The sequence below is a fragment of the Uranotaenia lowii genome, chromosome 3, assembly GCF_029784155.1.
Source record: "Uranotaenia lowii strain MFRU-FL chromosome 3, ASM2978415v1, whole genome shotgun sequence".
In the NCBI taxonomy this organism is placed as follows: Eukaryota; Metazoa; Arthropoda; class Insecta; order Diptera; family Culicidae; genus Uranotaenia; species Uranotaenia lowii.
The window spans coordinates 175,905,177-175,922,468 of NC_073693.1; the positions used below are offsets into that span (position 1 = coordinate 175,905,177).

The 17,292-nt window shown below is 33.0% G+C and overlaps 1 protein-coding gene across 3 annotated transcripts in view; it reads right to left on the minus strand.

The window, feature by feature from the left end:
- LOC129758791 (tyrosine-protein kinase receptor torso) overlaps window positions 1-16,755 on the minus strand; it is a 144,405-nt gene extending 127,650 nt beyond the window's left edge. The window contains exon 1 of one of the 3 annotated variants that reach the window (XM_055756412.1): window positions 15,875-16,755. The gene's annotated coding sequence lies outside the window, so the exon portion shown is untranslated. The remainder of the gene's footprint in view (window positions 1-15,874) is intronic. The other 2 variants (XM_055756411.1, XM_055756410.1) reach the window with 2 other exon arrangements.
- Window positions 16,756-17,292: the final 537 nt, after the last annotated feature.

Consider the following 17,292-nt stretch of genomic DNA (forward strand, 5'->3'; position numbering starts at 1 on the left):
TGAGCTCAGAATCGAAAGCAGAGCTTATTGCTACTACAACGCCTCCGCCTGATTTCTTGTCGGACAAATTGAAATTTCGGTCATCTCTGTAGACATTGTAACGCGATCCAAAAATTTCCTCGCTTTTTATACTATCATCCCAGCTTGTTTCGGTTCCTAAAATGATAGTATAATTACTTGCTACTAAATTTTTATGAATTGTGTTTAGTTTAGATGCGCTTCGCATTCTGTTAAAGTTTTGGCAATATGCCACAATTTCTTTATTATTGATAACTGGGTGATCGCACGAACGAATGGTAACATGATCCGCTTGGTTCATAAATATAGAGGAGCTAGTGCTTACATAGGCACGCGTCGGTTCGGCAGAAAATATGGGTTGTTATACATTACCGGGTTGAAATATAATGCCGATGGGTCGTGGTGACAGCACGGTGCAACTAGAGGTGCGGTGAATGGCTGATTGAAGGTAGCGTATGGATGAGCAGGTGGCACTGTCGTCATCGTGTTACTGTTCTGGTATGTTGATGAGTTCGGAAGGTGTGGAGAGACCGGGGGTGGCGCAGGAATATTTGAAGGCCTTTTTCGATGCCTTAGCACATTTGGTGAAGCAGAACTAGGACCGGGGTTCAATGTTTCTCCCCGTTGGAAGTTGATGAAGGTCGGGATCTTCGCTTTCGGAGTTGATTTTCTATTAAACGCGACTTTTGCGGCAGCCAGTAGCTCTTTATCAGTAGTGGCTCTTGCTTTTGATGAATATTTTACGGGGGAATTTTCGAATACATTTCTTATAGGTTATCGGTAATAATGATGTTATGAAAAAAATGGTGGAATTATTAAAAGAAAAAAAAATTAAAATATTCAAGTAAATTTCTTTGAAAAAAAAGCCAGAAATTCAATAATTCACATTTTTGGCTTCCAAAAGAATTCAAATTGAAAATTCTCAATCTTTTTATGCGCAACTTATTGAACAACGAGGTTTTAAAGCCACAACAGCACAGTGGTTAAAAAACATGTTCATCTTATAAAACTTTTTTTGGCTTCCGTTTGGCATACATTATGGCTTCTAAAAAGGTTAACAACAAAATAAGATCTATGATAATCCCTCTATAAGTGGTAAAGAGTTCTAACTTTTAAATCATAAGCTTAATTTCTTTGTTGTCCTTGACAAGCTTGTTGAATGCCAGGTCTGGAAAACAGAAAAAATCACTCAAATGTCAAAATGGTCTGATTAAATCTCCAGTGAGTAGGTAACACATTTTGTTTAACCCTTCGTTTCATAAAGTAACAAATTTGCAACAATTAATGTATGGAAAAATTAAAAAATTGTATTTCCTTTTTTTTCTTGATGTACACATCATTACCAACTGTTTAAAACAATTGTTGAGGAAAAATAAAAAATCATGAAACGAACCTCTCTCCTTCCAGTGTGAGGAGATAGAAAAGGGAGAGGGGGCTACCTAACAATTGTTTTTTATAAACCAAGAACTTACCTAATACCGTATTCGTTTTATCCGCTCGTTCAGTGTTCCACCGGTTCCAATGTACCCGATAAAAACAAACACAAATCGTCACCAGTGTATTGCTACCTCACTTACTCACACGCTCTCTCGCAACACTGACAAAATTATCGGGGTACTACCGCCCGATGGCAATGCAACACCAGGTAAAAACCAGTGCAACACTGTCCGAATAAACAAACAGTTTGACAGCACCTAGTGGTGCACCAGTGCAACACTCGGCATAAACAAATACGGTATAACAAATGGAACCAAATATTACATGGGAAATTATGAAACACCATCCGTCTTCCAGGAAGTACATAGGAAGTGGGGGAAGCGCCCCAATATAATTTTGTTGGTATAACTGGAGAAGTAATTAAGCAAATAGAGTCAAATTTAACATGGGAAGGTATTTGAGTTCGAGATATGTTTTTAGCCCCTAAAGCAGAGACGAACGACTGGAAAGGTTAAATTCCTCTCAAAATAAACAAAAATAGAATAGAAAATAGAATAGATATGTTTTTATCTATATGCTACAGACCCTTCTGCCTTCCAGTGTGGAGAGAGGGAGTGACGCAGGGGTTTTATATAAATGTTGTTGTTTTGCTTAAGGGGGGGGGGGGGGTAGGGTCTAACGGGTATAAAAAAACACCATTTTCACGATTTTTTTTCTAGAGCTATCGTTTAAACAAATGTATTCAAATTTTTTGCATTATATAAAGCATTGTTAAAAGAACATTTAGTAATTTTTTCGTAGAAAAATTTTGAAAAATGAGCCGGTGACGGAGCATTTTCGAGGATGCCGTTTAGAAAACAGGATTTGCGGTGGACACTGTATCTCAGCACAGAATCATCTGAAGTCAAAAAATCAGAGCAAAATATTTTTAATAGATGTTTTTCTGGACTCCAACGTTTTTATTTAACTAAAAATTATTTTTATGAAATTTTTGTGGCTGTTTGAAGTAAAAACTACGATTTTTCACTTAAAAATCCGCCATTTTTCATTTCTAAAATCTCCCCAAAGTAAAAAAATCAAAAAAGAAAAACGTTGGGGTCTGGTATTTTATATGTAGAAAATATGTTCCAAATTTGAAAAGAATCGGATAAGTAGTTTTCAAATGACGATGTCCACGGACTTTAAAAATGTGCTTTCGAGAAAAACGCGTTTGAAGTTTCTGCTCTTGCTTTCTTGCAGTATTAGATAGGAGGAGATAAAGACCTATAATTTCTACATTTTTGCTTCAATTGACTTGAAAATTTTACACAACATTCTTGAAATGTTTTACAATAAGAAAATAAAAAAATTAAAAAATCGAATTTTTGAAAGTGTTAGACCCTACCCCCCCCTTAAGAACTTATCATCCAATGGAACCAAATCTGATATGAGAGGATATTTGATTGAGAAAAAGGGAACCCTACCTCCTACCTCCAGTTGCGGTTGGGGAAAGGAAAAGAAGGGCTTCCATGCAATTTTTTGTTGGCATAAATCGAGATCTTATTAAGCAGAAGAAACCATATAACGTAAGAGAAGTTGTAATTTGTGACTTTATTTAGATATTAAAATATATCTCTAGCAGTTCTTGAAAATTTTCCGCATTGAAAGGAGGAAAGGGTGATGAATCCATACCAGTAAAACATACATTCTGGCATAATTATTAAAATCAACGAAGCTTATCAAAAAAGATCGAAATTCCAGATCTTGGAAAACTTATTTAGAGATCAAGTTTCAGAATATTAGATCAAATCATCTTTATAGTGCAATTCGAAACTCCAGTTGCAGCTCTCATTTTAAAGCTGTTGCTTTTGAAATATGTTGATATTTGATTAACAATGTGGCCTACAAGGACAATGTGGCCTAGCAAAGCACACATTGTAAGCTAGTAATAGATAATATAGTGCGAGGAAATGTGACGATACTTATAAATCCAACTAACACCATGAATCTCAATGGAAAGAGATTTCCTTTGACGATATCCATGTTAAAGGACGATATTTTACTATTCTTTACAACAAACCCAATTTACAAAAAATAATTTATATGATTTCAATGTATCACTTAGATTATACATAAATTATTGCCATAAAATTGTAGAATAGGTACTTAAGACTAGCTTCGTACAATTGTTTTTAAATACTTAACTTAGTTTTGAATATTTGGAGAAATTTGTTTTTGAACATATATCGAGAATTGGTTTCTTTTATTTCGTTGGGTAACGAGTTCTATTTTGTTGGACCAAAGAATTTTTTTTCTGAACAAAGGTAGTTGAAGATCGACATCGTTATAATTGATTTAAGTGGCGAGTGTTATGTGTTCTTATTGCAGTCTAGAAATGAATATTTTGGATGATCGTTGTTAAGTATAGATTGTCAAAGACGTATGTATATTGTTGCTTTGGAGATTTGATTGAGATGCGCGTTCTCAAACTATTATAAGATAATTTAGCAAAGAGTGAATGAATGCATAGTAAAATTTCAGCAGAAAATGTTGAGGTACAAAGAGAGACTCACAAAAAGGGAATTTTTTTTTAGTGAAGCTTGCCACATTTAGAATTAGAACAAATTCTTGCTCATATTGTGGCGCTGGCGCTTGTGGATTTGCAAGTTCTTGGCGCCCACATGTCGGGAATTTTGTCAGCTTCACATATGCATTTTTGACATTCCGCAAATCGACTGTATTTTGTAAACAATCAACATGGAAGCCGAAAGAAGGGAAAAATGGTGCTTGGCTTCCACGGCCGATGGTTCGTCGAGAGAAGGCATCCAACCCTCAGAAACCATTGAGCCATTGGTGAATATCTATTTGTATAAAACCAATTATGACTATATTTAGATTTGCTGAACTTGACACATATTTTTTCGTAAGAGTGAAGTAGCTATTTAAGAAATGTTGCCGTGTAGTTTTTCCGCAATTAACTTTTCAAAATTTTCTTCAAAAGAAATAATCATTCAGAAAGTTTAAGCTTGAAAACTGTAAGTATTTAAACTTTATATTCAAGCAAGAAATATTTCATCGGGAATTAATGCAACTTCCTTTACCCAAATTCGTATTCAAGAAGGCTTGTTTTAAAATATTACAATACATTAAAATTTACATTTCCATAATTTATTGGACAATCTAGGTTATTATAATTTGAATGAAATCATTCAATATTGGGAACACGTGTACAAGATAAGTAAAAAGAAAAGGCTCTTGGAGAAAGCTCCTTCCGACGTCATCAAGTAATACTTGAGAAGATTTATGGGATTTTTTTCAAATATTCAGCATATATTTAGGCGTTTTCTTTTGCTGGAAGCTATCACCTTTTTCTGACACACAATCAAACTATTTCAAACATACCACGACTAAATAATACAATTTGTTAAAGCTTTTACTGTCCATAGAGTATCATTTAAATTATGTTGATCTTCGTTATGAGATAGTTACCTTTAGAAGTATCATTTATCAATCATCTTGATAATTATCGAGCTGTTTCTTTGAATCATTAGTTTGTGTTTGGATGGACTACGTTATGAAATATCTAAAATATAAAAATCCTTGATTCAAATTGTGGAATACGTTTAAAGATGATATTTATTTTTTGTAACGAAAATCGACGATTTACTTCTATCAATGTAGGAAATGATCTATTCTAGTATGATCGTTTAATGTATTAGCTTTGTGTTCATTTTAAAGGAGAATCCAAAACAAGGTTCGCTTTGGGCTAATTTAAAGTTAGAAAATTAAAAATTAGAGCTATTTTATGAGTAACTTGCTTATGAAAATTGACATGTTGATTCTGAAGGTTGTTCTTTCTTGGTTTAGTCTATAAAAATACATTTAAAGTTTTATATTACCGACTCTTTCATGAAATTGTTTCTAACTCATTCTATATTCAGTATTTTGATATAATATATTTATCATAGAAGAAATCATCAATATTTATCGTTTTAAAAAAAGCATACTCTATAATGTTGATGAAATAATTTTTATTTAGTAGAAATGGATCAATGCTATTTAAATTAAAATAAGTAATCTGGATAATTATAGCGTAGTGAACGGAATTAAAAGAAAGCCAGTTATTCGTTGGTTTCCGTACAGTTATTTTGTATTGCGTTAAACTTTCTTGTTTCGAATGCTTCCTTCTGTATTTTGAGAATTATTAACAATTTTCAGGTTGGTTGATGAAAAATTGTAAAACTTTTTTTTTTTTAAATATACTCACCTGTTGAAATAATTCAAATATAAATCGTGAACATTTTGAAATTTTATAAAACAAAATTAAGATTAAGATTCAACTGAAACAAAAAGTTCGTTTATAGCTGGATCAGGGGAAAAGACAAAAGATTGAAAACAGAACATTTGACTCAGCAGTAAAATCTAGAATATAACTAGGAATCAATAGCAAAATTAGTAGTTAGTAGCCTGAGATGATCGCACTAGTCAAAGGTGCCTCCTGGTCAAATCCTTTCGCCCATACTCCCAACATCAATTTTTTTGCTAGGATGCAGAGGTGACCTCGGTCCTAAAGCACAAGGTTTTTCTTTTCTCCCTTTCTCTCTTTTCCAAACTATCTATTGACTACTAGGACGTGGCCGGCGCTGTTATTGATGATCAAAGAGAGAGCATCAGTTTTGGGCATTGTGAATGTACTGTCAATCCCAGACAACATTCTTTTGACCTTTGAACAAAATTGATGGCCTCGGTCAATCACGGAGTAGCAACCACTGGCGATGTGGAATTCGTTCTACTGAGCCACGCTTGCGATAATTGAATTCGAAATGCACTAATCATTACCAAAATCGTATTAATGTTAAAAATATCCAAACTTTTATTGCACAAAAATTGTATGAAACATTTCGGGTTCACTGATTAAAGGTGGATGTGAGTAGTCAATCAAGCTAAGCTAAGCTAAGCTAAGAAGGCATCCAACCCTCAGAAACCTACAATGGTTGGCAATCCACTCCGCTTGCAATAATCGCTTTGGGACATGGCCGTATCAACGGGGGGAGGGCGTGTAACCCCCTTCCATGAGGATAAAAAAATGCCTAGCGAAATGTTCTTTTCACAACTTAAAATTTAAAATTTTTAATCAAATTTTGATGAATGACTAAAATGATTCAAGAGTAAAAATTTCGACCAGAACTAAAGTAAAAACCTCGAAAATCTTATCCCAGGTCAATAATTCTACTAAAGTTTTTCGAAAATTGCCTTACTTGTTGATATAGTAACTCAGTCCTAAATATTGAATTTAAGTAAGATTAGACTAAGCTTGTCGCATTGCCCACTTTCACTTTATTTGCAAAAGCAAACAAAAATTTAAATTGAATCATTCAAATTATGTATTTTGCTTCCAAACTTTTTGAGCTTATTTTATCAAAATTATTGTTTGTTTTTATTATCGACTTTTTTCGGCGAATAAATAACTACAAAGTTACTTGCCAGTTGGTCCGGACGTTTCGAGCTACTTTTGGCGTTTCACTCCTCTTCAGCGGAACTTAAATTAAATTTATTTTTCTAAAATATACCATTTTACTATACTATTTTAAACTTACTTAATCTAACGATCGTCTGTACTACTGTTTGTAGTTATTTGTTTACTTTTGATGTTGATCCTAGTGTTTTGATCCTAGGTAAAATGGAGTTGTAGGCTAAAATTTATAGAGTCCTTCTGTTTATTGACAACGTCGTTGTCGCCCCTAATTTTAATGTGGAACATTTCTGCACAAATTCTTGTGTTATATTTTGAGACTTTTTCAAGAATATTCGTGTTTTTAAAGTAAAAAATATGACCATATTCTATGCTATATTGGGCTAGTCCTGATCCTCCAACCTTTTTGTTCTTAACATCGTTTTTATGTTGCTCTAATCTTTTATGCAAAAACTGACGTGTTTCGCCAATATAAGATTTTTTGCATTCTCCACATTTTATGTAATAAAATGTACATTTGCTGTTTTTTGCTTTGAAATTTCATCTTTATTTTTTGTAAAAATTGGGTTTTTAACTTTGTCTAAGGACTTCAAGGCAACGTGGATGTAATATTGCTTAAAATATCGTGCTAGTTTTTCCCCTTGAACCTGAAATTGACAAATGTAAACTATAGGGAAAGAACACTGAAAACTGTAAAATACATTCTAAACATGAATAACTATCCCGAACAACTTGTAGCAAAAATTGTAAAAGAGAGAACGCATAAAATGTACAACAGTTTCAGTGAGGAAAAAATCGAACAAGGGATTTGAATATCAATGTGAAAATATTATTAAGAATTCAAAAGCTGAAGTTCAGAGTATCACAATTTTGATTCAGGTTTCAAAATTAAAATTGTATATCTAATCAGTGTCAGTTTTGAACCACAAACCAAAAGAAATCCCAAATTAAAAATAAAGTTTGGATTCATTTTGAAGACTTAGTTCTGAGAAGAATCTAGATTTCAATTTTTTGAAAATTTTCACAAGATTGTTATTATAAATAATCGAGATTTCAAGAGTGTGAAATAAATCTGATTGAACCGCATAATGGTTAAAAAGAATTAACATAACACTTGCTTATGATTTGCATAAAATTGAAAAAAAGTTTTACAATAAGAAAAATACTTTTAGTTTCTAGTTCATCACCACTTTACTCATTGTTATTGCCCCAGATAACCACCCAGTGAACATTTTGGTCTGTATATAAAAGTTGTTTCTGAGATATACACACTTTTGAACAATCTGAAAAAGTTGTATAGAATATTCTATATGAGCCTGTACGTACCAAAGTGGAGGCAATATACGGACCAAATTCTGCTCACCTTGAAAATATAAAACTTTGTACTGCGTTTTCAACAATTTGATAGCAACTTTGCTTTGCTTAAAATCTTAGGATTATACAACTTACAACTTTCTATTGCCTGCCCTACAATTTGATTACAATTTCCTTTTGCAGGTAGCCTGAGGTTTGTACAACTTTCTTCGCCATGTAAAACAATTTATTGTTACTGTATCCCAAAGCAATTATATTTTTCCCTTATTACGATTTTACTATGAATCGCCGTGAACATTAATACAATAGAATTTAATGTTTACTGCGAAAAAAAATTGAACCATATACAACTTTATGTGTCTCTTTTTCCTCAGTCTCGAACTCACAACGTTCCGATCCCTTTCTTTCGATGCTTCCTCAGCGCCATTTCATGTTGATACAAACAAGCAAATTTGTTCATGTACAGTTGAGTGTTCCGTAAAAAAATCATTTGATCGTATAAAATACCACTGACTGCATCATTTCGGACTTCAAATCTATTTATAGATGCCGGTTTTTGAAATACAACTTTGTCCTATCTCATAGACGATTCTATGACAATCAATAATTGTATTCAGCGCTGTGCGATCTTAGCTAGCTATTTACTGTACTGTTAAACAATTCGACAATCTGCAGATTGTTTAAATTCCATTATACAATGTTCTTACAATAACTGTATGACCTTTCATGGAAATAATATGTCATCATAGATCGCAAGCATGAAAGATTGCGTAATTGTACAGTGGGATATAATATTGAGCTTTATACAATTCTACTGCAATTCAAAACAACTTTAGTGATCTTTTTATACGATTAACAAAATATTACCGTATATAATGAACTATGCAAACCATAAACGATAAAATATAACTTGGTTTAGCTACAACATGATGTTTATACAATTCCAATCTGAACTGGATGCTTATACAATTTACAATGAACACTACTTCACGATTTCTGGTTAACTGGAATCGTTTATCACCGAACCGGACTTTTTAAGCGTCGGCTGTGTTTTTGCAAACGCCGACTGTATGTGCCACTTTTTTCATTTTTATATTTTTTTTTTCTTAATTAAAACTGCCTTCATGTTTGAAACAAAATTCGTCAAGGATTTCCAATTTTTGCAATTGTTTTCATAAGATGATTACGATATTACTAAGCATAGGAATTGCATTATTAACAATTATTTACCGATTAAGTTTTTCTCAATAAGCGACTTTGAATGACATGCATGAATAGATTGTTTAAATTCCACTATACGATTTTCTCTTAATTACTGTACAACCTTGCATGGAAATTATATGTCATCATAGATCGCAAGCATGAAAGATTGCTTAATTGTACAGTGGGATTAAATATTGAGCTTTATACAATTCTACTGCGATTCAAAACAACTTTATTGATCTTTCTATACGATTAACAAAATGTTATCGTATATAATGAACTATACAAACCATTAACGATAAAATATAACTTGGTTTAGCTACAACATGATGTTTATACAATTCCAATTTAAAGTGGATGTATATACTAGTGAACCTTCATATAAGAGAAGCGACATCTGATCCCTCTTAAAATAAAATATGTGGCAACATCGCCGAAATCTTGGACAAAAAAATCCCCAGCACTGTTTTCTGGCTCAATGTTCAAGCTCTAAAGTGAACGCTCCTTCAATCCAACAAAACAACATTGAACTCGATGCCCGAAGGATCGCGAAAAACGGTATGAATGACTTGAATTTCGTTAATAACCAGTTAGTTTTCTAACTAGAAACACGATTCACCAAAGCATTGACAAAAATTGCACCTAATCATAAATTCATATGACCAGCTAAAAAATTATCTGTTTGAACTATAACAACAATCACAATACCTTCCTTGGTTGAGTTTTCAATAAGAAAGGTAAAAGCTCTGCGACAAAATGCTCGGATCGATTGGAATCGATTTTGAGAGTTCTTTTGCTCGATTGGAATTTTGTGTTTCAGATGTCACTTCTCTTATATACAGGTTCACTAGTATATACTATCGAAAATGAACACTGCTTTACGATTTCTGGTTATCTGGGCAGAAATCGTAAAATAGTGTTCATTGTAGATTATATAAGCATACAGTTTAAATTGGAATTGTATAATCATCATGTTGTAGCGAAACGAAGTTATATTTTATCGTTTATGGTTTGTATAGTTCATTATATACGATAACATTTTGTTAATCGTATAGAAAGATCAATAAAGTTGTTTGGAATCGCAGTAGAATTGTGTAAAGCTCAATATTCAATCCCACTGTACAGCTAAGCAAACTTTCATGCTTGCGATCTATGATGACATATTATTTCCATGAAAGGTCGTACAGTAATTGTGAGAACATCGTATAATGGAATTTATACAATCTATTCGTACATGTCATTCAAAGTCGGTTATTGAGATTAACTTAATCGGTAAATAATTGTTAATAATGCAATTCCTATGCTTAGTAATATCGTAATCATCTTATGTCAACAATTCCAAAAAACGAAATCCTTGCCGAGTTTTGTTGCAAAAATAAATGCAGTTTTAATTAAGAAAAAAAAAATAAAAATGAAAAAAAGTGGTACATACAGTCGGCGTTAGCAAAAACACAGGCGGCGCTTCAAAAAATCCGGTTTTGTGATAAACGATTCCAGATAACCAGAAATCGTATAGTAGTGTTCATTGTAAATTGTATAAGCATCCAGTTTAGATTGGAATTGTATAAACATCATGTTGTAGCTAAACCAAGTTATATTTTATCGTTTATGGTTTGTATAGTTCATTATATACGATAACATAATGTTAATATCGTATAGAAAGATCAATGAAGTTGTTTTGAATCGCATTAGAATTGTGTAAAGCTTAATATTTAATCCCACTCTACAATCAAGCAATCTTTCATGCTTGCGATCTATAATGACATACTATTTCCATGAAGGTCGTACAGTAATTGTAAGAACATCTTATAACGGAATTTAAACAATCTGCAGATTGTCGAATTGTATAGCAGTACAGTAAATAGCTAGCTAAGATCGCACAGCACTGAATTGACTTGAATTGACAGCAACTATTGATTGTAATAGAATCGTCTATGGTTAAGGTTGAAGTTGTATATCAAAAAACGGCATCTATAAATAAATTTGGAGTCGGAAATGATGCCCTGCCGTGTTACGCCGAAGTGACGTATAAACCATTTTCGTTTTAAGCGAATAAAAGCGATTTTCTCTTTTTCCTCTTTATTCGTTAATCTGAGACTTTTCATAAAATGTGATCTGTAGAATTTATGCATAGATAGATGACAAATGCAGTCTTTTGAAACACAACTCTTTATTTTGCGTAAAATTCGTATAATTACTTCAAATGGATATACGTCAGTTCGGCGTATAAACGTTTGTTTTGATTAGACGATTCTCCGTCGGAGTGACGTTTATCCTTAGTCTTTTCGTGCAGTTGGAAAAAATTTCGTTCTTAGTTAAAATGGCCAGTGCGTTGGATCTTCTTAAATTGTATTCAAGTGAGGAAGAAAATTTTAGTGATGCTGTCGGAGAAACTTCTCAAGGTATGTATTTCTTTGTACATAAAAAACAATTTCCGTTTGTTCGTTTGTGAGTTTTTTTTTTATTTGACCTCAATTGCCCTCTCAGCCCTAGTTTTAGCGTTAAGAAAGACCTAGAGAACTGAAATTCGGTATAAGTGGGTGCTAATTATTACCAGGAATGAAGGAAAATGTCAGATTTGTAGATGTTTCATAATGTTTTACATTGGATTCAGATGAAAATTGACATACAGTTGCGTTCAAAAAAGAATGAATTTGCGCGAAGCGGCGTACCCACTTCCAACTTTAACAAGCTGCCATTTCTCTCTCGGTTGATATTTTTTCATGAAATTTTCACACAATTTAGTTCAACTATCTAATTAACGCTCTACGAAATTTGAAGTCTTTACAATGACTGGAAACAAAGATACAGCTATTCCCGTAAAAAAGGGAAATTTGGAATTGCTTCATTAAATATGCTGTATCTTTGACAATTTTCATTGGAAAATCATGAAATTTGGTCCAAAGATGTAAAAATGTTTGATCTAGTACCAGGCCAAGTTTCGTCAAAATCAAAGAACGTGATCAAAAATGGTGCCGGGTAGAAAATGAGGTTCATTGGACCAAAGATTTTTCAATGAAAATTATCAAAGATACAGCACATTTTGTGAAGTAATTTCAAATTTCCATTTTTAACAGGAATAGCTGTATCTTTGTTTCCAGTCATTGTAAAGACTTTAAATTTCGTAGAGCGTTAGTTGGATAGTTGAACTAGATCGTGTGAAAATTTCATAAAAAAATATCAACCGAGAGAGAAATGGCAGCTTGTCAAAGTTTGTAGTGGGTGCGCAGCTTCAAGCTATTTCTTTCTTTTTTGAACGCAACTGTATGTAAATTAGGCGGGGTGAACAATAGATTCAGGTATCAAATCTAGCATATGTTTGAGACGAAAATGCATACTCGGGGGTTTTGTGAGGTCTATGATTTTAGATTTTAGAAATAATTTCAGGAAAAGCAGTCATCCGTATATATCCGTACATCCGTCTATACAGTTGTCTAACAGCGTTGTTGTGGAAACAGCGTCAGAAGTGTGACTTTTTTATTTTATTCTAAACCGATTGTCATGTTAAAATATGATTTTTTTTTTCTATTCTGAGGAATGTCGCCTGTAAATTATACGGGTTATTGAAATTGTTCTGTATTACTTTCAACAACGCATGGATATACGTCACTTCGGCGTATAAATCGCACTTTTGGCGATTCGTTTTTATCGATTTTCTCAAAAACTGTTTGATATTTTCTAGATTTGTTGAAAGCATTTGATAGGTCATAGGAAAACGCACACAATAGCGTCAAAAAGTCAAAATCGAAAAAAATGGATAAACGTCACTTCGTCATATCACGGCAGTGCAGTCAGTGGTATTTTATACGATCAACTGAATTTTAAACGGCACTCTCAACTGTACATGAACAAATTTGCTTGTATGTATCAACATGAAATGGCGCCGAGGAAGTATTGAAGGGCAGGGATCGGAACGTTGTGAGTTCGAGACTGAGGGAAAGTATAGATGAAGTTGTATATGGTTCAATTTTTTTTTTTTGCAGTAAACATTAAATTCTATTGTATTTATGTTCCCGGTGATTCATAGTAAAATCGTAATAAGGGAAAAATATAATTGCTTAGGGATACAGTAACAATAAATTGTAATAAATGGTGACGAAAGTTGTACAAACCTCAGACTACCTGCAAATGGAAATTGTAATCAAATTGTAAGACGGGCAATAGAAAGTTGTAAGTTGTACAATCCTAACATTTTGTGCAAAGCAAAGTTGCTATCAAATTGTTGAAAACGCAATACAAAGTTTTATATTTTCAAGGTAAGCAAAGTTTGGTCCGTATATTGCCTCCACTTTGGTACGTACAGGCTCATATAGAATATTCTATACAACTTTTAAATAAAAAATATGATACATATGAATATAATAACTATGAAATACAATAAAAAATATCGAAAATGAAATATAAATATAAAAAAAAGTCTGATAATTAAAAATTTAAAAAAATTGTCTTTTAACGAATAATGTTTGAATGAATTATAATGATATGACATTTTATCCCTGAACTAACATGGATTATTCCATAGTGATAATGGAAAATGTAAAAACTTTCTATTCTCTGAGAGCAAGTTAGGAAAAAGTGGTAGAAATTTTGACACTTACGGCACATTTAGAAAATTTTGCCATGCAAAAACATTTTCAAGATCAGTGGCCTTCTAGTTTTTTTACAACACGTGTTGTATTTTCGCATGCTGTGATGCAAAAATAGCAATATTTCTATCACATATGGTTGAAATAGAAACAGTGTTGTAAAAAAATACAACGCCCCAAGATCTTGACAACGTTTTTGCATGGTAAAATTTTCAAAATGTCAAAATTTCTACCACTTTTTCCCAACACCAGTGAACTTGCTCTGATAAATAGATATATTTATGAAGCAACCGGGTGATAATAGAGTGTTTTTTTGTTTCGATTATATAAGTTCGATGTTTACTCTTGGGCTCGAACTCGCGGACATCGGCTCAGGAGACAACAGACTTGCCAACTGAGCTATATCACAAGCCCATATAATAGAGTGTGTAAATCAATAAACTCACCACCATTAGCATGAAGAAGCTCTGATTAATTATGAATAAAACGAAAACGGTAAATTTCATATCATAAGACCTATCACAATTAACTAGACTGCAATTCTACAACGCAAGATTCAATAATAAATTCAGTAAACATATATTTGGCCGTTTAGGTACATACCGCATAGAAATGATAAAATGATAATCTAAAGAATGTTGAATGTGATTCAATGCTCTAAGATAAGATGTGTCTACGTCAAAAAGCAATATTTCACTGACAGTTTAAAATTTAACTAGAGAGCGCACACACGAGTATTTACCTTAAATCCTGGCCAAAACCTCGAAATTAATTTAAAAAAAAATAAGTTTTTTTAGGTTTTTCGGTTGTTAGATAGTTGTTGCATATTAGTATTGTCGATTTTAACCATCGGTATAGTGAATTAGTAATGGCATAACTTGAAACATTAAAATTATAAATCAAATCTTATCAAATTTGGCGTAAACACACAGAATCATGTGACTATGAATAAAATTTCTTCTATAAATTTTAGTTTTAATATGACCAATGAAGTGTGGCTGAAATTGCGATTATTTCTTGATAAACACAAGTGGTAGAGAAGCTAAACAAAATAGTGCAATGTTTTCGAACAAACTTGTTGTTGTTTTTTAAAATTAGTGTTTATGTTTATCTCCCGAGCTCCGCCGGGAAAAATTTCACATATCTCACGAATGCTTCTAACTTCCTTAAACATGTCCAAAAAAAATCGTGCGCATACTTGCGCACTCAAGCTATTTTCAATAATGAAATTTAAAAATTTGAGCGATTTTTGTGTTGCATGATGCCTAGTTGACGGTATTCTAGATTCAAAATACAGGTTAAGATTTCATTTTAGATTCAAATTTCTTGTTCAGGTTTGTGATCGAAATTTCAAATTAAGATTTCGATTGCTGCTTACAGTTCCAGATTTCGGATTGAGATTCAGATTTCAGAAATCAGTTCAACCATTGTATGTAATGTAATTTCAGTATCAAATCTAAGATTCGAATTACTGAGTCAGATTTGGTGTTCTGATATCAGATCTCAAATTTGGATTTTTATTTTTTGAGATCAAACCAAAGCTATTTATTCAAAAACATTCAAGCTAGTTACAAAGGTTTACATATTTTCCAAAATGTTTCTTAAACTAACCCTATGATTCCATTTGTATTCGTTCAGGTGTTTTAAAAAAAAATGTATAAATTTCCCACTCTTCCTATATTAACTCATTCCCCTAGCGACTAACCATAGCATAGTTTTATAACATAGGGGGGGATTCAGAATTCAGATTTAAAGTTCTCATTCAGATTTTAAATTTAATCATAAATTTTAACCCTAGCCACATTTTTTTTAACCTTTTTGCAACGAAACATTTAAAAAAGAAAAATACAAAACAAATGCTTACCTAGAACACTCACTCTTTTGTTGTGTAGATCCGAAAACTCTTCGCACTGACCGGGTTCTAGCTATCGATATAATACACTTGCATAATATACATTTGATCTCAAACCCAAAAGGTTAAACGATAGTCTATTTTGTCACACAATTAATGATCACAACATATGGCTAGGGAAGAACATCAACTTTGTAGAACTTTCTTGATCATGTGCTGCACTCTTTATTTCTACACCAACTATCTATTGTTGATCATCCTGCTAGTCACACTTGATAATTAAAAGGCAACCGCCAAAACTATTGTTTACATGCAGCCTTTGTTTCTCAAGGTTAATCTGTTATTTTGGCTCCCGAATCCCTGAAAACACCATTCACCGAAAACAAAATTTTCTGGACTAGACACTTCTGTATCACTTGCTAGAAGGAATTCACATATCTACATTCGTCGATACTTTATTCACCTTTGATTAATTCAGAAATTGAAATTCAGTTGTTATTTGTGACGAATAAAAAGCGCGGCCTCAGAGCGGCGTGTTTTGCTTGTTTCTGTTCGAAGCTCACGTATCACACTGGACTGGAAGCAATCCGAACCGAACTAAACGAAAACCGATCATGCCGGAAAGGGTGCATGTCAGTAAGACACAAGTTCCGGCTCGATTGGCTAATCCATAGAATGCAACAAGTTTTGCATGGCGATAATCCTTTGGCATGTGGTAAGACAGCAAAGAGTCTAAACTTCTAAATAGATGCCGAAAACCGTAAGAATTTCTCTCTCTAGCTTCGAATAGTGGAGTCAATTAAACCTCAATTAACCGAAAAAGAAAGGGTTAGACTACCGGCCGTATCAGGTTTAACTGGCCCTTCGTAGGTATAGTATCAGGCAAGTTCACTCGGAATGAGACGATTTCCCGGTTTACACGAGCATACTGATTGACCTGATGATGGTGTAAAGCATGGCCGTAGGAACGGGGGGGGGTTTTGGGGGTTAAACCCCCCCCATGAGGGTCCAAAAAAGCAAGCGAGGTATCCTACTCTATACTCAAAATTTTAAATTCATTATCAGATTATGATGAAAGAGCAAAGATATTCATCTATCTGAACTATAAACTAATACAAAACCACAAAAACCCATTTCAGGTTCAAAATTCTGCTACAGTTTTTCAAAATTTTCTCACTTGTTCATAGAATAAGAGTGTCAGACTTTTTTCAACACGTGTTTTATATAAAAACTAGGCCAAATCCGGGTATTTGCTTTCAAAATTGTCGACCAGATGCAGGCAAAACCGGTCAAAACCTAGGAATTACTCATCAAAAATCTAGAAAAACTTAAAAAACCTATCATGAAAATTTTTGATACTTGCTGCAAAAAATTTGAACTCATAAATAAAAGAAATTACAGCACATTTTTTTTAAAGTTTGATTTAAGAA